Below are 23,736 nucleotides of genomic sequence, written 5' to 3' on the forward strand. Positions count from 1 at the left end.
TTGTTAATGCAGCATTACCACACAGAGGCTTACTTCAAAGTTTCCAAACTTTGAAATAGGAACATGGAGAAAAACTTCTGCTACTGAAATAACCCAACAGTTTGGTTCACTTTGAGAACTATTTCTCCATAGATTAACCTAATTTTCATTCTATTAAGTGGCAAGTTCACAAGAAAACTGTAAAATTAATGAATGATGGTGATAAAGCCGGCATTATGTTGGGGTTACCTGCCATCCAGGAAAGCTGTGCTGGTTCCTCACTGTCGGAATTCCTGAGGATGCTCAGCTTCCTGCAGGCTCTTTTCATCACAGCATCTTCTGCGTGGCAGCACCTAGCGAATAAAGCAAAAAAATTATTTTAATAAAATAATCTGAAATTAAATTATTTCTGAAACTAAAGGACATTACCAAAATGATCATAAAGAAGGATCATCTTATTGAAACTAAAAATACATGCTAACACTGCTGAGAGGTTAAGCGAGGCGAGACTCGGGAGAGTCTGGGACTGCAAAGTTCAATTAAATCCTTTTTCTTGAACATCTTTATGCTGGTTCTATTGTGCATCAAAAACTCAAGAGACTGCTAGTTCACGTGCCTTCTTTCACTGGGGAAGCACTTCTGTGCTCAGGCAATATTTTATACAGTGCTTTAAATATGAATCAAGTATACTAACATTGCTCAAGTATGGTAGTGCTGGGTGACATCGCAGTCAGAAAAACCTGCCTATCCAACTGAAGGCTGTAAAAAGTACATGAGTGTGAGGAATGTTGATTTGCAGTTATAAAAATATCCATAGTTAAAATATTTCACTTGACCCTGTGATTTTTACACTTGCAGATACACTTGTAAACATGATTTAGCCAGGCTCATTTTAAACAAAACCATGTGCTAAGGTGAAGCAGGCTTTGAGCACCTGTATGTTATTTTATAACAGGGACTTGAAGAATACCTCAGATTTTTTCCTTTATTCTCTAAGATGAAAAATAGCCTATTTCATGCTTTTTCTCCCAACTATGTGCATGTCCCAGAACAGGACAGGACAAGCACGTTGATAAGGGGGACCTCCTGTATCTTTACATCGCAACCGTGTGCTGGCAGGGCTACGGGCTGGTACCAACAGCCCAGCTGGCACGTGGAGGAAGGCAGACCTGCCTGCGTGGAGGGTCACTCACTGTGGATGCGTTTGGCAGGCGCCCAGGGGAGCTGGAGGTACCAGCACGTCCCCTCGCCGTGATGTGCACCGGGAGGCGGCTGCAGAGCATCACGTACGGCTCTTTCTTGTACGAGGCGGCCAAACCAGTAAAGATGTAGATGATTCTGGTGTGGATCCTCTGAGCACGGGTAACTAGCTAACCCCAAAATAAACTGCAGCACAGAGACATTCAACATATTAGAATAATTTATAGCACTGGATATTATGTCCATGAGAGAAACCAAACGTCTGCGTAGTCCAAACTAAGGAGACAATCCAAGTCTCAGTGCATTTTATTTTGCTTTGATGGTTCCATTAAAAAACTAATTTGCAAATAATTTAAAAATATTACGCATATACATACATACACACACATATATCCCACACTGATATACATCAGTATTATTACTCCACACAAGTATTACACAACTACGCTAACATGACATTATATACCTGTTGCCACGGTAAATGACTGAATATTGTGGAAATCGTTTTCCTTTCCTTCTCTGCGCTGCAGAGTTGGAGGCAGAGCCCCGGGCACGGCACTGCTCGGGGCCAGCGCTGCAAAGAGGAGTTCAGAAAAGTTAGTGGGAAAAGCCAGCAAACAAGCACCAAAAGTGATTCCCCAAAGCCTCAGCAAGTTAAATTTCCCTGGTGTTAATACAAGACCAGCTAAATGCACGTCTTTCACAGGATCAATAAAAATAGCTCTGCATTTTCTCAGCATTTTTTGGACTTGGATTTTCTCACAGGATGTAAGTCAAGTAGGACTTCACTGACATCTCTGGAATTACCACTGAAAAAACCTACTAGAAGAAGATGCCCATGTCTTTTCTAGCAGTGGACTATGTTGACTGTTTCTCAAAGTTTGTCGTTTCTCATCTGTATACTGACAACATTTTTCGGATCAGCATTCCCCTTACTGGATGTGTCCTACGCCCTGTTACAGTGTCTTCCAACAAGTTTAAGTTTTTGATATTTCTTCAGACATTTTTCTGCTTTTCTGACTTTCAGAAAATGAATATCACCGTCAGCCAGTGCAGGCTTTCGCTGGCAGCACCACATGCATGACCAGAGTGACTATTTAAATACTCTCTCAGTACCTAGAAAATAGAACCATTCATAAATATCTTATGAGAAGAATTTTGGGTCAGGCTTTTTACCTCTCATAATGCATTTTAATGCATTTCTTATTGAGTCTTCCATTACAGTTCTGGAAAGGTAATTCATACTTTCCTTCTATTCAATATTTCCTTGCAAGAGAAGAACAAAAACTGGAATTCTCTTCCTACTAGATAATTCCTATGAGATTTTTTTATTTATTACTAATAGATGTTAGATAGGGAATATACTTTCCACCATACCATAAAGCATATTTATGAGAATACAAATACATACATGGGTCAAAAAGGAAAGGGGGAGCAAAACCAAAAGAAGCTTTTTTTTAATGACTATACATTTGAAAATGTCAAACTTTGAGGCTATATATTTCCAACCTAGATTGATTCAAAGTTCCTTTACATATTGGGTAATGAATCACAATATTCTTTTTGCAGTTGTTGCTGTGTAGAAACAGCACCCCAGAGAGGAGATGTTTTCAGCTGCTAGAAATGTGCCTTTCATATTCATGTAGAGCATACACCTATATAAAATGTGTCTGTTGCGATATTTACACACACAGACACGCATCTACATATTCTACAGAACTGATTATATCAACAGGAAAATAGTTACTTGACAAAAGATATAGTTTTTCTCTTTTTTAATACATAATGCATATATTAAAAATATAACATATTGTAATGTGTTTTCCAGCATCTATGAAGAATACTATTTTCATACTACGGTGACGTTGTAAGAAGTTAACATGTTTAGAGATTGTGCATATTTGTTTTTATGGATATTTATGCTTAGAAAACCCACGGCTATCTATATATCCTCTATTCACATACATATCTTTCCAGCTATCTGTTCAGCTGTGTAGAGGTATGGATATAAGCAATGTGCTTCCTCTGTTTTTTTGAGATAATTTTAAATAATCATTAAATTTAACAAATCAGTACATCTGTAGTAGCAAGGGTTAAAATAGTATATTCTTAATATTTTAGTAATTATCATCAAGAATAATGACAAAATAAATAATTTCCTATAGCTTCATATTTTACCATTTTTTAAAAACGATTTTGAATAAAATATTAAAAAAACCCTTCATTTTGTTTCACTATCACGTAAAAGTAAAAAACAGCTATGCATTTATCGCAAAATGTGTATGTTCAGACGCTCACTGGAGATAGTATTGAGTATCTGCTGTAAATGAAAATATGGTTGCGCTGTAGCAAATCCACAGCCGTTTCCAAACATGCTGCAGCCAAACAGCCGAGACAACTGTGGTACACAGTGAGAAAATGCTGCTGAGAAACTTTCGTCCCTCAGTCCCTTTACTGCAAGTATCATGCTTTTATTCTTATTTAGTTTATAGATATCTTATAAATATTTAACAAGATCCATGGAATAAAATGAGCTTTTAGTACAAGGTGACCGAGTGGTTATTTGGTTTAGCTTTCAGGTACAATTAAAGCTTTTATTGCCATCCTGCTGGAAGAGCACAGACACAGTAAAATGTGCGAGATGAGGAGGGTCAGCCCAGGTGGAGCCTCCCAAAACCCCGAGGGCACCCTACATCCCTACCTGCCCACGGCTCCCAGGGCAGCCGGGAGGGACGTGGCTGGAAAAGAAGGGGAGCAGCACAGCCCCGCACCCCCACACCTGCAAACGGAAAAAAAGAAAAAGTTTGCATGTAGCACTGTGGAAAATAGGAAAACCAGGAGAACTTTTTTTTTTTTTTTTCATTCTAAGTCACATATTTTAACAATAGGAAAAAACCCATTATTGTTGAAACCAGGGAATTTCAACTTCTCCGTCGTGTTTTTTGCTGTCAACTTCAGAAGTTTCCGAAGCCTAACAACATTACTTCAAAAGCATTTGGTTTAAATGCACTCTAGATAATGAAAGAACATCTTTTAAGAATATTTTCAGACATATAAAACCCCCCAGCAAGCTTCCACGGCTGACATTTTGACAAATGATGTACCAAAAAAGATCCGGTCACAGAAATAAGGATGGTGGGGAGAGTGACACTTTCTCTCCCGCTAATTGACAACTTGGGAAACAAACACATCAAAAAAAATACATTATGATATTACTCTAGTGAATACTGTCTTGTCAGGAAATGCAGCCTGTTTATTAGTTTGAAATAAGCATTCATTTTGATCTCAGGCAGGATAGAGAGATGAGTTCTGGAAGCAGAAGAAATCTATCTGCAAGGGCTCGCAGCACAATGTGCTTGGAGAAACAATGAAGGTGTGTTTGAGGGCCCATTAGACAGCAGCGAGAGAATCTGAAAAGACAGCAATTTAAATATTTTTAGTGCTCTGCGGCTTCTTTCTTATTTAACAGCTTAGCAGGGCGGCATATATTACAGACAAGTTGGAAATAACTTCAAGATGGGAAGTTGGGAGAGTAATACATTACAGGCATCACTCAGCCACTCGAATGACTCTGGGTTCAGGACAGTATAATTCAGAACAGAAACCACCTCCAAAGCTGTGTTTGGAGAAAAATCCAGAAATCCGGCATTTGAAGTCAAGTATTTCAGACCCAACCAAGTTACATGAAACTGTTTCCTCATCTGACCGTCCTGTGGAAATGTGGAGCTGGAAATCTCCCAGATCATCCCCCAAAATTGCCACCCAGCAGCCGGAGGAACCGGAGTGCTGTTCACTCAAATAGCCCACGTTAGATGCAAGCCTACCCCAAATCACTAAAAAAACCTGTGTATTTTGAACGTTACTGGCCCCTGCCAACACATTTATTGTTAGCAGTTTTACCGTAAGAAGATCCACCAGCTCTGAAAGTCCTCCCACTGCACCCATTTTTAAAAATAAAATGAAGGAGTTAGGGAAAATGGAGAAGAATGTCATAAATATGACATCCCGGAACTTATTAATGAAACAGATGAAGTATTACCACAAGATAGAAAAGGGAAATAAGGAAAAGAATATAATAAGACCCCTTTAAAAAGTGCAGCAAAGAAAATATGACAATTTAACTTCAAACATGGCCTAACAACTTTATGACCAGCCCTCCCACCCCAAAGTCAAATATGCAGATTTTAGGGCATTCAGCATCAGATCAAATTCACTCCTAAATCCAATTTAATTAAAACCACCTGGTTTTCGGACCCCTGCCACAGTGGTCTGTGGTACAAATATAGGGAAAGGAGTGGAGGGATTAAGACTTTCTGTGAAAACGGTCCATATTTCTCTCTTACAATTCTAGAAACCTCAATAAATGTGAAATATAATGTTAAAATGCCAAAAAAGTTCAATGTATTTTTTATTTCTGGCATAGTTGATTGCATCTTCATAAAAATGTGCAGAAAAAATAAACACAATTTCGATGCAATTGTCTTTTTCCATTTTTGCAAGTACCACCACAAATGGGGGTGAAACCTCAGCATTACTGATGTCAGATAACATTTCTAGTGACTGGGTCCAGGATCTTTACTCAAGTTAAATGTCTCTGTTTCCATAACACATTTTTATTTTCAGGAAGAGAAAAATACTGTGAGATAATAATAATTCTATTAAAATAAGGTCATAGAATCATAGAATGGTTTGGGTTGGACATCTTTAAAGGACATCTAGTCCAACCCCCCTGCTGTGGGCAGGGACATCTTCAACTAGATCAGGTTGCTCAGAGCCCCGTCCAACCTGATCTTGAATGTTTCCAGGGATGGGGCATCTACCACCTCTCTGGGCAACCTGTGCAAGTGTTTCACCACCCTCATTGTAAAAAATTTATTGTATATCTAGTCTGAATCTACCCTCTTTTAGTTTAAAACCATTCCCCCTTGTCCTAGCACTACAGGCCCTACTAGAAAGTCTGTCCCCATCTTTCTAATAAGCCCCCTTTAAGTACTGAAAGGCCACAATAAGGTCTCCCTGGAGCCTTCTCTTCTCCAGGCTGAACAACCCCAACTCTCTCAGCCTTTCCTCATGACAGAGGTGTTCCATCCCCCTGACCATTTTTGCGGCCTCCTCTGGACCGCTCCAACAGGTCCATGACTGTCTTGTGCTGAGGGCTCCAGAGCTGGACGCAGTACTCTGTTTGAAATGAAGGTGTTTGAAATGAAGAAACCATATGCAAATGTTTAACCTTATTTGAAAAGGAACTGTACCACTGACATTAGTTTGAGAGCTGAGCTATACTTTCAAGGATTTTACTAATACTTAAAGAAGTAAATAGCAAAATTCCTTTTTATTGTCTATAATTGTGTTCAAACAAACAAAAAACCCTGGGTTTCAAGCATTTATTGTATTGCCTATGATGTCCTGAGTGGATAGCCTTCTGCTGTTGAACTGCAGATTTACAGTATCTGTTATTTTTAACTAGACATTTGTCTGATTTTGAGAACTAATGGGCAAAAACTGAATTGTCTGCTTTCATTTCTATACCATGATATTACAATTATAATGTTAACAAATGTATCTTAAACATTTTTTTTTTTTTGGTTTTGATAGTATTAAAATAGCCCTGAAAGTCAGGAGCACCTGCTTTATTTACGGACTGCTGAACACCTTCCATTTCCTTCAGCAATAACCTTCACCATGATACTGCAGCACCTGATACATCTTAAAAAGAAAAATCTTCTCTCGACTTTCATGCGTGTTTACACAAGTTAATGGCGATATGCCCACCAAACAAAGCATTAAAGTACAAATTGCTGCTTAAAACTGGAGATGCCTTTGATCAGAGAGAAGTCCATGCAAGAGAGCAATTTCCTATCTACTTTCCAGCAGCCACTGCTTTACTGCAATGGTTATTTCCCTGTACAGGTAATGGACTGACTTCCCACATGAGGCTACTCAAAAGGCTGTGGTGAATAGGTTAATTGATGAGCAGAGACTAAAGTGAAGTCTGGCTGAGCTTGGCTTAGCAGAAATCAGTGTCATGGGCCTCCAGGGCACAGAGGGATCATGGAGAACATGAGCCCACAGTCGGAGACGGTAAGTAGCTGTATCAGAGCCTTCCTTAGCAGACGGGAGCACAAACCAAACAACCGTTTTCAATGTGAGTGTATCTAAAAATATGTCTATATCAAGTCAGAGATTGCCTTCTCTTCAAAATTTATACTTCTTAGAAAATGATTGAAAAAAATTAACCACAGCAAGCAATCAGAACAGGTAACAGCAAATGCCATTTCACTTGGCTCATTTGACAGCCTAACGGCAAGACCATCGACAACAAAATTATTATCTAATTGAAGAGCAGAGATGAAGCTTTCTACAGGAATGAATGAAAACCATGTGCATTTGATGGTGACAAGTTGGTTTAGCTTCTCTAGAGGGATATAACACATCCCTCCATCTCTATCAGCCTTTTCCAAGCAACTTCCTTTTCTCTCTTGTGGGAATTTTCCACTTTCAGTTTAATGGTATTTTTCACTGGCAAAGGAGGAGGAAAAAATCATTCCACCGCTGTTCCTTAATAACTCCCGAGCACTGGCTAAGCAGTAGCCTGCCTTGAGATACTCCAGCCCTTTCTCACTTCTCTTTTCCAAGTAACTTCTATAGAGTTAATAAATAACTGCAAACATCAGTGACCGCTAAAAATGGGGGGGGGGGGGGGGGGGGGGGAGAAGAAAAAAAGCCACACGTAAGCCCACCAAACAACAACAAACCCCAACAGTTTTCACATATTATTGCAGAACAGCTTCAAATCCCGTATGCACACAAGTGAGGACCTGCGCTTAGCCCCTCTAGCAAAATCCATCACACAGTCTGGCTGTCCTCAGGCATTTCTAATATGTGCAGGTAAGTATTGATAAAACATCATTCAGAGTGCTGAAGATCCTCCGTCAGTTCCCTATAACTCTTGCAGAAAGACTGCCTGGGCAGTCGCTGGTTTGAAGAGTTGAGCAGTTCTCCTGGCCTATTGGTAAGGGGCAAGTCAGCAGCCAAGCGATTTGAGCGAGCTAGAAAATCAGTGAACAAATTAGTAATATAAACCTCAATTCAATCTCACAAAAAGGTTGCACTTGCAGTTTGAAGCAGCATCACGAGAAGAAATGCAGACCTTGGAGTACACTCTCTCCTCACTTACGGGAACATTGGGTTATGTGGTCAAGAGATCTGTGCAGGCCTATTACGCTCATTGGTTTTGGTAGCAATAAATCCTATTGCTTTTCTCCTAAATATGGTGATTTTTTTTTTTTTCTTTTTCTTAGTATTGTGAAATCAGCAATTATTTGATATGCTTGCTATAGAGCTCTTTAATCATCCCAGTATTATAGCCATCAAAACTTTTTGTCTCTTGTAAATGACACAAAATCTGAAAAATATTGGGTATTTTATTAACCCTCTTCTAACGCATTCTCTATGCAATCATTAAACAGCCTTAAGGTTTTATATGCTACACTAGAAATTCAGGCTAAAATGACTACATATCAGATTAAAAGAAACTTAAGATTAAAGGCAGTCTCCTACTAGATATTCTTAAATAATAAAGAGAAAAGAGATGGAAGAGGTGACCCTCTGAGGAAACTAAATCTGGGAGAAAATAGTAATTTTTTTACAAGTAAATTTGAATTTTTATCCATGCTACAGACCTTATATGTACAAAACCTGTCACCAGACTGCTTCACGAGGACACTTTTGTGTGCCTGCTCTGCTGCCTGACTTGCTTCTGCCACAAGACTGCCAGCCCACCTGGCAAATTGAGAGTCTTTGCTGACGGCTGAAATAATTCTCCTGGAGAAAAGTGAGATATTTATTAGTTTGAGTAGAGAAAATCTGCAAGTGAAGAGCCCTTCCCTGAGCAGGAAATCTGCGCAAGGTGTGATGTTACTCCGTCAATGGCAACAGGGACTATTCCTCCCAGCCTCTCGCCACCGGGCAGTGGCATGTTTGCACAGACGCCCACATATGGAGCTTTCTGAATCAGGTTGTATTTTCTGCTCTAACTTTTTGCATTTTCTCTCTTCAAACTTTTTAATGAGGTAGATTTGTACAACTTTATCTTACTAGTAAGTGTCCTTGTGCTCTTCTACTTCTTTTCCTTGAACTTAACAGTAATACCTTGTCTATCTGTATCGAGAGCGCTCTTAAAAATTGTACCTTTTACACGAAAGAACACTCGTCCAGTGGCCTTTTTTCCACACTTTTATTTCTCTCTACCATAAAACCAATCCTCCATGAACTTACTACCATTGAAGACAATAATAAAAAAGAAAACACACTGATTTTAACTTTAGTGCTAAGTTTCAACCTACAACCAACCCTTATGGCTATGTTAGAAATGTTATAAAATATACCTTGTTTACGGGAAAGCTGACACATTCTTTTTGTGCCTGTAATCTCTGTAGACCACAGCTGCACTGAGTAGTTTTGATGATTTTGCCATAAGAGTTATGACAAACTTTAAAGAAAAGGCTGCCAGATCATATATTTTGCATCCAAAAATGATGTATGGAGCATTCAAGTTTGCCATGTGCATTATTTGCTATAGTGATCACACAATTTAACAAATTATTAAAAATAAGACAATTGCATTCTAAGTTCAGGTCATTTCCTTTGCAGGCTCAGCTATTATGCATTTCATTTCACTTTGCAGAGAATTTTGTTTGGTCTACTGCAGAAATATTATCATCAAGTATTAATAGTTTTTCCCTATTCATAGTCATAATATGCTAAGTGTTTGACTGTTTTCCATCATTCTAATAAACTAGGAGAGAATTATGAATTATCTCAGATGATGAAGCAATATTACACTCACAGTCGAAAACTAAGTTCCATTTCTGAAAAGCACAATAGAGAGCAAGTCTACATGATTGATGAAGAAATGTTAGGGCTCTCAATGTACAAACGCAATTTGTCAATCTTTTTTTTTTTTTTTTAAATACCAGAACACTTCAGATATTCTTGTGCCTTCTTCACACAATTCAAAACCCACTTGAACTTCTGTGGGAGGCAATTAACAATAATGAAAGCTAACTTCAGTTTTGAGTATGTTGTTTTTAAATGCCACCCACAGAAGTTCAGGTAGATCTTGAACACTTTAGGTGAATAAAAACATCTTTTTCAAAAAGGAGATGGACAGAGTCTATCATACACTAAGAACTTTGTTCGTTTTCATTGCAAATTCAAAAACTTGCTCCCATAGCAGAAATCATGGTTGAATTTAAGAAGTGAACACATGAGATACAGACTCATTTCACTTACAAAGACTAACCATAACACGGATAGGAAGGAACTTAACCTCCAGATTCACCTCAAATTCTGGGAATATCTATCTAGATGGCATCCAGATTTCAAGACCTTTTTTTTTTTTTTAAGTGGATGCATCTAAAGACAACTAGCAGAAGATAGCTTTCATTTGCAGTTTAAAGAGGTCTAATTTCTTATAAATGTATAAGTATTTCCGTTCTGAAATGCTTTTAAACAAAAGCTGCCTACAGAAAAAAAGACAAAGATTTTGTTAAAATGAAGACTTTCTTTCAATAATATTTTAGATTAAATTCATGGTTTAGTAAGTGCGTCTATTGCTGTTACTACACTTCCGCAGCATTTAGAAAAAAGTAGATAGCTAGAAAAAACTTGGAGAACTATTTCTAACAAAGATGTGGTATACACATTTAAAGCTCTTGCCAACTACAAAAGTAATAAAGTTTGAAGAAGATAATACAACAAACATAATGGTTTGCTTTGCATCTTAAATAGATAATGAAGCAACTAGAGGCAATATATCTAGCAGTTAATGCACTCAGTACTACATAAATAACAGGTTGCTGCGGTTTTGTTTAGTACGCTAATAAAACTAACAGATGACCAAATTATGTCTCTCTTACTCACACTGTTGGTTCCACTGGTGATATTCTCCCACTGAAGTTAGTGGGGCTACTCCCATTAATAAGACACTGTCAAACTTCGGACCATTAGAGCCAAATAGAAGCTGAAACGCTGTTACTCCCCTTCGCGCAGAATAACTGATTTTGTGAACGGGGAGAAATGGTCAGGTCTTTAGGAACAGTGCAGCAAACGTTCCCAGAGCACAACGGCATTGGCAGATCCCGCAGGAGACTCCCTCCCCAGCGAGGTCCCCGCGAGAAAAGGCTCCGGCTGCTGCTCCCTGCCCCGACCCCTCGTCCTGGCCGTCGGCACCTTCAATTCAGAGAGGAAAGAGCTATCGTAACACACTGAACAACGAGACGAAGATAAACAGTCATCTAACAGCAGCAGTCAAGGTTTAGGCTGAAATTAAACAATCTTGTACCTAAATGCTCTGTTTCTATTCACACTAAGAAAATCCTCTTGACATAATTTAATTACACCTAAGAGGACATTATACCACAGCATAAGCAAGAAATTTTGAGAACAGTGTCATAGCTGATGACATTATCTGAGTCGCTTTTGATGGGATTAATATAGTTTAAGTAAGCTGAAGAGAGTTTCACTGCACAAGATAGAATAGCAACAGAACAACAGGTCCAGAGGGCGAACAATGCTGTTATAGGCAAAGGCGGATAATTATGAAATGTAATTAAACTTTGAGTTTCTCAGGGAAAAGAGCAAGACTTGATAAACATTTTAGCACAGTCTTGCTGTAAGGAAAAAAAGGATATTTCAAGGAAATTGAAAACGTAAGCCAGCGGTTTTTGCAACAAGAGTTTGAAATACTGAATCCTGGGATTAGACAGGTCATTTAAATATATGAAAAGATTATTTATTTCATGTAACCTACACCTGTACAAATAAAAGCAAGTAAGAGGTAACATGAATATCGTACATATGTGTGCATATATATGTATGATGAGAATTTTAGAATCTAGAACTAATCGTCAACTAAATCTAACTCCCTCTCTTTGCTGGTGGCTTGTCTTCTCCACATTGCTCAGAGGCAATCCCACTGCTTCTCCAGCAGCAGTAAGTATGGAGTGGATCTAGCCTGGATACTATTTTCTAAACTTTGCATAATATTCTGAACAATATTATATGAAAAAACTCATAAGAGAAAGGAATAGAGGTAAGGAATCCCATTCATTCCATTTCCCTATACTTTTGTACTAAAATGTGTGACATTGAGTAGTTCACACTGACATTGCCCAACATGGGCTGAAATGGGTTTAACATGCCTTTTCTATTATAAATTTTGAAAAAGAAGAGGATAGTAGGATGACAGTGGCTATCATTGCCAAAATAACCAAACACACATTACTGGATAAAGCAGCAAAATTTTTGTTCACTCCTGTCGTGGTTTAACCTGGCAGCAGCCAAATACCACGCAGCCGCTCACTCACTCCCCCCACCCCCAGCGGGACGGGGAGAGAATCGGAAGGGTAAGAGTGAGAAAACTGGTGGGTTGAGATAAAGACAGTTTAATAGGGAAAGCAAAAGCCGCGCACGCAAGCAAAGCAAAACAAGGAATTCATTCACCACTTCCCATCGGCAGGCAGGTGTTCAGCCATCGCCAGGAAAGCAGGGCTCCATCACGTGTAACGGTTACTTAGGAAGACACACGCCATCACTCCGAACGCCCCCCCCCTCCTTCTTCACCCAGCCTTATATGCTGAGCATGACGTCATATGGTATGGAATAGCCCATTGGCCAGCTGGGCCAGCCGCCCTGGCCACACTCCCTCCCAGCCCCCTGCACATCTGGCAGGGCATGGGAAGATGAAAAGTCCTTGACTAGCGTAAACACTACCTAGCAACAACCAAAACATCAGCGTGTCATCAACATTATTCTCACACTACATCCAAAATACAGCACTATACCAGTTAATAGGAAGAAAATCAACTCCATCCCAGCCAAAACCAGGACAACTCCTTACAATTCCTTATGAATTAAACTTTTCGCACATAGCAAATCATATATAATATTAATAATCTGCTCCCTCTCCATTTCTACATGCACAAAAAGTGGGATGTGTTTTGCTGAGGACCCTGAAAGTACAAAAAGTTGTGAACAGAAATATTTTAATGGAAATATTTTTAAATAACTCTACTATTTGGATAACATAGTTGGATTCAAAAAAATTTTATTCCTCTAAACTGTTGCAAGACATGGCCTCAGCTGAACTAAAATTTTGCTATTTGGAGTCATTTGTGTAAAACTGTCATTCTACCTTATGTTTATCCAATTTAGGACAGGTATTGTGTGATGGCTGCAGAAACAGATGTGCTACAAAATGGGAAAATCTGTAGCTGCTTTAGCTGGGATCCCTTGCCTTTTGTCAGTTCAAATCAAGATTTTCATGCATGGTTTTGGCTATTTCGATGAATCTGTTTTTTAAATCATTTTGCATATATTGAAAAGAAATCCAGCAGATCAAAATCTTCTAATACAATCTGTGACAGGTTAAAAATATGCTTTGTGAGGTTAATAGGGAATGACTAGAAGATACTTCTAAGTGTGTATTTTTGTCATTTGGTGTCCCCCTTAACAATAAAACCCCGTAAGTTGACAAAATGTCAAGGTTTGTTGACTTCACAACAAGCAAGGAAAGGAAAAACCTTATGAAATAGCACAAAAATAGAAATGCTGAAAGAGAAAAGAGAAGTTTGGGTTACTGTACATTTTTCAATATTTACTCAGATCAAGTATCTAAAAATAAAAATGTCTGCCTTTCCCACTAAGTCTCAGCCAGAGTATGTTGTCGGATACATACATTGTATAAAACCAAAAGAAAAGGGTATTAAAAATAGAATAAAAAAATCAAAAAATAGAAAGCAAGCAAATATCTCGCTTTGAAATAAGAGATTCGCTTTCATATACACAAATACAAATGATTCTTTCATCATGGCATATGCATCCTTAATTAGAGGTGTATGAACAGGATTTTTCAAAAACTGCAGGGGATCTGTCAATATAGTTCACAATGTACATCTGAATAGTCACGCTGCGCAAAACTACTGTGTGCAGCAATTTCTTTTGCAGAACAATGTGCAGGCTTGTTTACAGAAATATATTTATAAATGTTGTTTTTAAAAACAAACTAAAAAATCAAAAAGCAATCAATTCTGCACTAAGTATTGCCTGAAGAGACAATTTAAAATGAGTAGGTTCACTATCTGATAATTCTTTTTCCATAAACTTATTTCTATATCTACCCAAAATAATTTTGAAACCTATTGACTTAGTGCAGCACCTAAGTGGAAGAAATTCTTACCATCGTGGTAGACTCATATCCTCTGCTACACTCATATCCTCATTATCCATGAAGCTGGTCATTTCTTTTGACCCGGGAAAACTCATGCGCATATTGCACAGTCTGGTACCGATCTCCAATGGGAGGGCAGAAGGGAAAGAGAAAAAAGGAAGGCAGAAAAAGAAGGAGAGACAGACAGACAGAAGCATTGCTACACATCTTGATTTGAGAACACAGTCTTTTCAGAAGAGGGGTCACAACCAGCAGACTCGCAGCATGCTGCAGGACATACAGAGATGCAACACCTCTAATTTCAGCTACAGTGCTATTTTAGAGGATCCAGAAAGAAAAAAAAAAAAAAAAACAAACAAAACAGGGAAAAAGGAAAATGTAGGAATCCAAGGACGTTGGATTACTTAGAGCTCCCATGATTTCAAATTCACAAGGTTGAAAGCACTGGGTGCCTAAGTCAGTGGGGAAACCACAAGGGGAAAAAACCCAGAGGTTTGACTCAATCATTTTCCTGCCTTCCTGACTCATTTTTTCAAGTAAAACTGGATATCTCAAACTGCACATCCACTGACCACTTTAAAAACTCAGGATTAAATCTAATGATCATCTAATGATCAGTGACTAATACAACCACGAGCGTGTGAGGTGTTTCAGTATAAAATCACAAAGAATTACCATTAGAGCTCAGTGGGTGGCTTCGCAAGGAATTAAACAGAATCAGGCAAGAAAGGAAATCACTAGCAGTGAGAAGGAAATATTTGGGCACAAAATGTGATGCAAAATTATTTTCTTGGAAGTACTGTATTGGAAATCCAACAGTTTGTTGGTATTAATTAAAAAGTAATGGAAAAATGGAATTATTTTCTACAGTGATGTTGGGAATTAAGAAGTTTTTTTGGACATTCAGAAGTTTTCAAGATTCTATTTGCTATTGAGATGTCTTCAAAATAACTTCTAATGTAAAGCAAACAAAGAAATGGTAGCAAACCAATTCACTAGCAGCGAACATGAATATTCAGTGGTTCAGCTATATTTAGAATAACAAATATTAAAAGGTTTGATCCTTTAACAGTAATATGAGCGGTCCTATAAACTTATGTGCCGTTCCCTCTGTGCTAGATGGTATTCTTAACATTGTTAACGATGGACAAAGTGTTGGTCTAAGAACGTATTTGTAGAAAAATGTAGATTCAGGTCAACAGAACTATTTATATCTAATTCACAAGATTGTCTCATCTGAGGGAAATTGTCTCATCTGAGAAAAAAGTTTTAGTAGACATCAAAGTGGGTTTTTTTGTTTCAACATTTCAAAGCAAAATTGTTTCTATTTTTTACTTTCAATGTTTCATTTCAAAGTACTTCTTTTTTAAAGAGTAAAACATACAGACATTTTTAAGATTTTTGTTTTGTTAGAGAAGCTAATGAAAATAGTTTAGATTAACATAAAACAAGCCACTAGCTGTCTGAGGTGTTTTTGGCTCACCTAGGAAAACAAGTATCTGTTAATCATATCATTTCATAATTTCACAATTCAAATGAAATAAGAAACTATGAGAAACTATACCCCATCACTTGATAAATAAATTATAGTCAAATGGTCATATCGTATTATAATCTGCATGTGTCCCCATTCCTCAAAGTATACTTTTAATAAAGTTTCATTTTACTTTTCTTATTTTTTACAGATTTGATATCAAATAACTCAAGTCAACATGACTCCATGCAAACAACAGCCTGATGGCATATTCTGAAAGTTCAGAGCTTCTGGTGTGCTTGTTTGTGTGTGCAATTATACATGGTACTTCTCCATCGTGTTTTTCTTATTATGTATTGTATTATAATTACATATATTTCACACAACCATTTTTATACAAAGACCCTAACATATTGAGAATGAGTATGCATTTTTGAAGTTTCTGCTTGGTTCTCTGGCTTGGTCCCAGAAATGTAGATAGCATAGTTTAAGAGCTTTTTTTTTTCCCTTTCCTTTCTTTTATATTTTTTTTTTCTCCTTTTAAGATTCTCTGACCTATTTGCTAAGGAAAGAGCTTACTTGTTTGTTGGGAAGGAGTCTGCCTGCCTGTCTGACTCGAACAAAGCCATCAGCTTGATCATAGGAGATGCAGCTGTTTTCCCCAGTTAGACAGCACACAAGAAACTCTATGTCGCATTGTTTCTAAACATTTACTTTAGAGGTACAAATCCCACCATTCTTTACTTCTAAACCACACACCACAAACCAAGAATATTTGTGAAACATATAAGATTTTAGCATTATTCTTTTTCACACAAGAGAAACAAACCATTCAATCAGTCATCTTCGTTAAGAGAATTTCTCAAGCAATATTCCAAGAATTTATAGGGTACTACTAACCCTTTTTTTTTTCCATCCTGATCACAATTTCAACATGTGGAGTTTGTTTTGAAGAGTTCACAAACCCTGTAAAACACTGGGACAAAACCTGGAAGAAGACATCACTTTGCCTGCATGCTATCTAGCGATCAGGAGAAAAGCTACTTGGATAAAAACTCTGTTTTCAACATCTAAGTGATTCAAAATTATAGCAAACATCATCAGACAGATTCATCCTCATGACTTCTGCCTAATGATGGATATAAACCCAAACCACCTCTCCAAACCTCAAAAAGTTAGTCCATTAGCATACTTATTATTTGAAAAAAGCCTGAGAACAAAACCATACCCAAAGGATGTTCTTGTGTTTGCGGTGCTGGATTGGGATCTAACAGCAACTTTTTGCAACAAACTCTTCTTTTAATGGGCCACCAATCAAACAGGGATAAAAAGACATTCCTGCTTCTCAGTGGTAGAGGAAGGATAACTGCATTAAGGAACGAGGACTTCCATCCAAGGAAAAAAAAAAACAACCAACCTTATAAAAAATAAGAAATAGATAAATATCTTTCACCAAATCTAGGAAACAGAAAACAAAATTCCAGAGTGGTATGATTACTTTGAAACCATAAAATGAAATAAAAACAAAATTCACAGTGGAGTGCACTAGAGAAGAAAAATTAAGTAACAGACTTTCCTTCAAGTCCATAAGATTAAGCCTAATATGTGGATTAGACCTTATAAAAAATAGCTGGGTTTTTACAACAGGTCAAAGCCTCAAACCGTACTTCAGGTATTGGTATGGAGAGTTCCTTAAAGGTCATTGGAAAAAGCAGCACTTCAACCAAAAAACAGAAATAAAACTGAAGATCTCAATCGTATTTACATTGAGAATGGGAAACCAGGCCAACAAGAGAGCTCTCTGGGAAGAACATGTTTCCATAGAGCTACTAACTTCTCAAGGCAATGCAATAAATCCTGTAACAGATCATAATTGGATTTCCGTAGCAGAATCTCCACATTCTGACATTATTCTGATTCAATTTCTCAAGTCACCGGGACATTATTTCTCTGAGGGTCTCACAAAGACCATTTTTCTTAACTGCTGTGGGACTCCAGCAGACAGAAGAGTGCTGGCTAACAGATGGCATGCTTACCGATTTGTAATATCACAAGAAGGCTCGCTCTGGTTTTGTTTTCCAATTTGTTTAATTTTCCAGATCTGTGCATATGTAAAATTAAATAAAACCTTCTCTTCCCTCTGCCTAATGCACAGTTGTGATTTATGTTCTAAATAGCCCCCCAAAATGTTCAAGGACTCCATTCCAGGGGCAACCGTTCAAACACATAATAACTGACAGTCTTTGTTACAAATAGTGTGTAATTTGAACAGAAAGAAAAAAATGATGAAAAACTGGAATTGCTATTTTCTTGTCCTAAAAGTGGCAAAAGATGCTTTCGGTTGAGCAAAAGATGAAACAGAGTATTGAGTATGGGTCTGACAGCTCAACGAAGCGATCCTTTACCTTTCTTACAACCACTTTACATAGAGGTAGCTGCAGAAAATAGTTAAATAACAGAGAACTAATTGTACACATCTGATTGTATATTTAAGCCTAAGAGGTTAAAAAAAATTCCAGAAAATCTGCATGCAGCCCCATTGCCACCAAGCTATGTGGGGCTTTCAGGAATGCCCACGAGCTTGCTGAAATCCCAGCGCTGCCCCTTCTGAAATCTGGCTCCGCCGTGGAAAAAAGACAGGCGACTTGAGGAAGGCCTCAGAACAAGTCAGTCGTAACCAATATCCATCACTCCCTGACTGCTGACACGCTCAACGACAGGCACCAGCCTCAAGGTCTGCAGTATTGCCCTCGCTGGTCAATGCTTTGCAGCTGAGGAGTCTGGTGGAGGAGGCTGGTGAGAAGTTTAAAATCTCTCTATTGAGATGCAATTTCCCATTTAACCCATACTTTTCTGTTTTGGGTTATGCAAAGCAACATTTCCTTTCTGAATCAGGATTGCTGTTAAGCTTTCGCTCCTCCCAGCCCAGGGAGAAAGATGCCAGGGACGGCAGCATTTTGCCGCTGCGGTGCGATTCATGAAGGAAGCGGCACCTCGTGAAGAGGCAGACAACACAATATATGTGTGCCTCTCTGACTCTCACTGGATCTACCCTGATACTGCCTTCAATTATTACCTTTAATTTATTGGTATTTGTTATTGATCCGAGGGAGCAGCAGCAAAGCAGGCTCGCTGGCTGCTTTGCTCTCTACTAAGCAGGCTGATGGGACAAGGTCAGGACCATCAGCTGCATCCATTTAGTGGGGGAGCCGCACCTCCCGGTGCAAGTACGAGAGTTGGCGGACAATGGCCAGAGCACACTAAGCACAGAAGATGATTTTTGTGGGAGAGCAGGACAATTCATCAGTTGATGTTACCTAGACCCAATGAGACTCAGACGGCTCTCTGGATGGCAAAGCCAGAGCTCGGAGTGGTGTTTTTTGCTCTGCAATGTCCGAGTAACAGAGATGACCGCTTTGCTTAACCAGGTACTTCATCCTCCAATATTTAAAACAGCGAGAATGCTGGAAATATCAGCTACCTAAGAGGCATTCCCAGAACACGTTGGCTTTAGCAACACAGTGTATAAACGAGAGCAAACTTTGTGGCTGTGGGAATTCAGGACCTCGACACTACTGCGGTGTGAACCTTTTATTTCTCTGCAAGCACGCAACAGTGAACCTTGGCTGTGTCAGAGGAGGTGTTCTGCCAGCTTTCTGAACACACCAGCATCGGCTCAGATGAGGGTTTTTTTACTGTTTTATACCATATGACGCAGATGAATAATGATAACAAAAATTGAAGAGGCTAGGTTATATATATGTGTATGTATGTGTGCATATATATGTGTATATATATATAAATATCACGCTTCAGCTCGCTCCCAAATGTTGTGAGAACTGAAATAATTACGCTGTTCACAACTTTTAATTAAAAGACTTTGGTTTTGTTACTTTCCAGGAGCCTTTTCTTTTTTAAATATCGCGGGAAAAGTATAACATCTGATGTAATGAACTCCTGCGACTTACGCAGTTCTGGAAATTTCAAGAAAAATATTGGAATTTGCTAGTATGTTTTCTGTAAATTTCTTTACATCATGGGCGAACTTGTAATGAAAATCTAGACCACATATTGCACAGTAGCCATTTAGTGAAACCTCCTGCTCTGCTGCCTTGGCACTAAATCACACTCCTTGTGCTCCGAGCAATTTTTCCCTTTTCAATACTCACCCAGGAAAGTCAGTTGATTTTTTCTACAAAATTCAGCCCCTCAACTTTTAAACTTCTCTCAAAGATACAGTGTGATACCACAAGTCATCCAGAAGTCTATTTGGATTTAGGAAATGAATTTTGCCTGGACTGTCCTCAAATCCAGACAATCCACATTAGGCTTACGGGGTATCTGCTCTGTGGAAAGCACAGAATTATATTTAGCACACAGGTTATTCTTCTTGCAAAGCAAGTTGAAGGAAATAGAAACAAATAGAAATTTTCAAAAGAAAAAAAGAAATGTCTTTATAGCTACAGTCCCTCCACAACTTACTCCTACCATTAAAAAAAAAAAAAAAGAAGATACTCTTATAAAAACCATGTTCATGGGCGAAATTGCTTTCCTGATTATCAGATTCTTTATATATCAGTGACATCAGGAGTCATTTTATGTTAGCATACAGATGTACAAATTTGCAAAGGAAATGGCAAACTCCTAATCAGGATTCACCTGCTGCCAGACTCAGTGTGAGAAGATACCAGTGACTGTCAACAAAGTGTCAAATGGAATTATGCAATGTGCAAAGTAAATGTAGGGAAAGATCATTTGGGAGACATTACTAATCATGTTAAATACACATAGCAACACTAAAAGTCTAAATTTCAGAGGCCTAGAGGTGCCTAATGAGATTTTTAAAACTGTCTTTTTAGCAGGACTGAAACATGGTGGGAAATGCCTCGCTGCACCTACCTACCTTTGAAATGGTCATTTTATGTTTCTACCTTTAAATCGAAAAATACCCTTCTGAAGCTGCTTCATTTGAACCAAGGCAACTCCAAGGAGCAATGCCATCTCTGCGTATTCGAGATCAAAGCAGCATTTAAAGGAGATCTCCTCTGATTTCAGCTGCCTTCAGACCAGGACTAAAAGGAAGCAGAACTGGAATTTCTATGGATCTACCTGCACCCCCACTTTGCGTTGGCTCCTGGCACACACATTTTCTGGACTAAGGTAAGACACCTACCTTTAGGATTCATGCCACATCATTCGTTTATTACCTCCTTTCCCATTTAAAATACAAACAGTGAAATAACTTCAGTGACACATGCGTGGGCCTCTACATTACATATATACAGAGGTTTCTGCTCCAGGCAGCCATCAGTGGCCAGCAGGCAGTAGGGCTCAGAGGTGGTGTCTTCTCAAGCCGTCTGCCATACCACAGCCCCCGATCCAGGCCATTTCTAGGGCTCAGGTATTCCCCTGTGTTTCTCAGAAAAGGGTTCTGTGACTTTTTCAGCTTGATCTGAAACGAGGGGACTGGGCTGGAGCCAGGCAGAGTGGCTCAAAACGTGGGTCAAACAGCACAGTGTGTCATCAGGGAGTCTTGGGACGGCTTTGAAGCACTATACAGAGTCATTCAATAAAAAAATAGAAGGGAAAAAATCCTGGATTTTATTTTACTTTGAAACAAGCCAAGCCTTACTGAGCAAACCCACGAATATTAACGGATAAGTGTGGAGGATTGGGGCTTGGGACCAAACCAGGGAGCTAAGCTTTTGACAGCACAGATATACTTACAATTTCAAACAACTCTATTTTTTTCCTTCTAAATTTTCTGTTTCTCTCTTGGTTCATAACAGAGATATATCCTCTTAAAGATGAAGGGTAAACATTGCATTTGAAAAATGCAATAAAACTCCATTTGCCATTTTTTCCCCCCACAAAAAGCAAACTATTTGCATAGCGATGCCCAGGCCGTCCTTTTCCTCCCCACAGGCAGGCTCTGATGCTTCAGAAACACAAAGCGCAGAATACAAATCAGTTCCTACTGCCATGACATCCCATGATTTCAACTGAGAGCAATTTACTTAAGATGTATTACTTTGGCTGGGAATACGCAGCACCAGTTCTCCTTATTGTCCTGGACATTTCACCCACGAAACCATTAGTTTCCTCTGAGGACAGAAGTAAATAGCACAATTTGTTCTCACAGAAGACTAGCTGCTTCTGAAATGTGAAGAAGCTCATGGCAAATGGGCAGAATGTTAGGAATAAATAAGAAAAATGGGGCAGCAGAAATAAATCTTCTACGATGACTTCTCTCATTCATTTAAATGGGAAACAGTCTTTGCTGCTGCTTGAAGGAATCAAGACACGGCAAAGTTTGCAAGTTCCAGAGGAAATATCTTTAGTTCACCGGTAATTTTCTACGCAGATTTGAAATATAAACTTTAAAGAAAAATGTGAAGACACAGCCTTCCAAACACAGCTAGCAATTTAAGAAAATTATATCAGAAAGGAGAGAAAAGATGTATGCTATAGCCATTTAAACAATAAATTGCTTTAAACGTGTAAGTAAACCAATGAAAACACTAAATCTTATCCTATTTTTCAGAAAGCTACCGCTACACCAAGGCAGGAATTAAATAGTACATATTGTACCTGATCTTACAAAAAAGTTTAATCTCAGTTCCACTTCATAAGTCTCTGAAACTCCATCTGCCAAAAGATTCACCTTTTCCAGGTACTATTTCATGCTTTTACCTTGCCTATAGCAGAGTTTTCCCCCTGCAGATTAATCTAAGTCTCTTCAGATGCTCAAGAGATTTAGATGAAAATGATAAGTCAACCGTCTTGATGCTTCTCAAACTATCAGGGAGATTCAGTACAAGTGGAGGTGACAAGTCTGCCCCAGCCAGATTTCATTGGGAATTTCCTGAGCAAAAGCAGAAGCAAGATATCTCACTTGTCTGAATTCTTCCTGAATTTTCAGATGATATAGTGATCTAGACAGTTTTCCCCAGAAGATTTTCAAATGATCGTACTTACTGGAGCAACACTCAGAGAGAAAAGGAAGTATTAGGCAAACAAAAGTTTGGTTGGAAACATTGATTTCTAGGTATTTCTGGATTTCAGCTGATGCCAGGTAGATGATGTCTCAGGCTCACAATTAGGATCACAAGTGTATCAAAGAAGTTAAAACCCAAACTCCCGCCCCACGTAAAAAGCTCTGGTGCCCTTCCCTATGCTGCTCCTTCCTATCACCCCCAGCAGATGCCTCACCCCTACCATCCTTCTGACCCCTCAACCCTGTGAGCAGCAAACATAGTGGGACCTGCAACATCCATCTCTGGTGTCCAAAGTGAACGTCTTATCCAAAAGAGTCTCTTAATTCAGTTTTTTCCTATGCTTTTGGGCCAGAGAGGAATTAAAAGAGACTTTCATAACCAAACATGTTCAAAGAAGGTGGTCCTTCACAAACATTTTAAGTAACAAAAGTCCGTGAGTTTGTTGAATAATTTCTAATTTATTCTCCTCAAAATAAGCTGTGATTTCATTTCCCAAACAGCATTTTCATTCCCAACCTGACAAACTGATTCATCATTCTTGTTATCTGTCTCAGAGCTTCTTACTGAATTTTGAAGAGAAGTTACAAAGTGAAATAAATTCAGAAAATAAAATGGTTAGAAACCACTAAGATTAGAAACCTTCAGATTTAAGACCAAATTACAAGATTTCACCTTTTTCTCTAACTTTAAACCAGCGGAGATGTGAGCGTTACACGGGTGCTAAAGTGCCATGTTGCAGAGCAGAGCAATGGACAAGTTACATTAAAAATAACCAATTTAAACTTTCAAAGCATTTCACACTCATATTAAATGTCTTAGCAACTATACTCTTTCCTTTTATATTCAAGCTGAGT

This window comes from Calonectris borealis, chromosome 9, assembly GCF_964195595.1.
Source record: "Calonectris borealis chromosome 9, bCalBor7.hap1.2, whole genome shotgun sequence".
In the NCBI taxonomy this organism is placed as follows: Eukaryota; Metazoa; Chordata; class Aves; order Procellariiformes; family Procellariidae; genus Calonectris; species Calonectris borealis.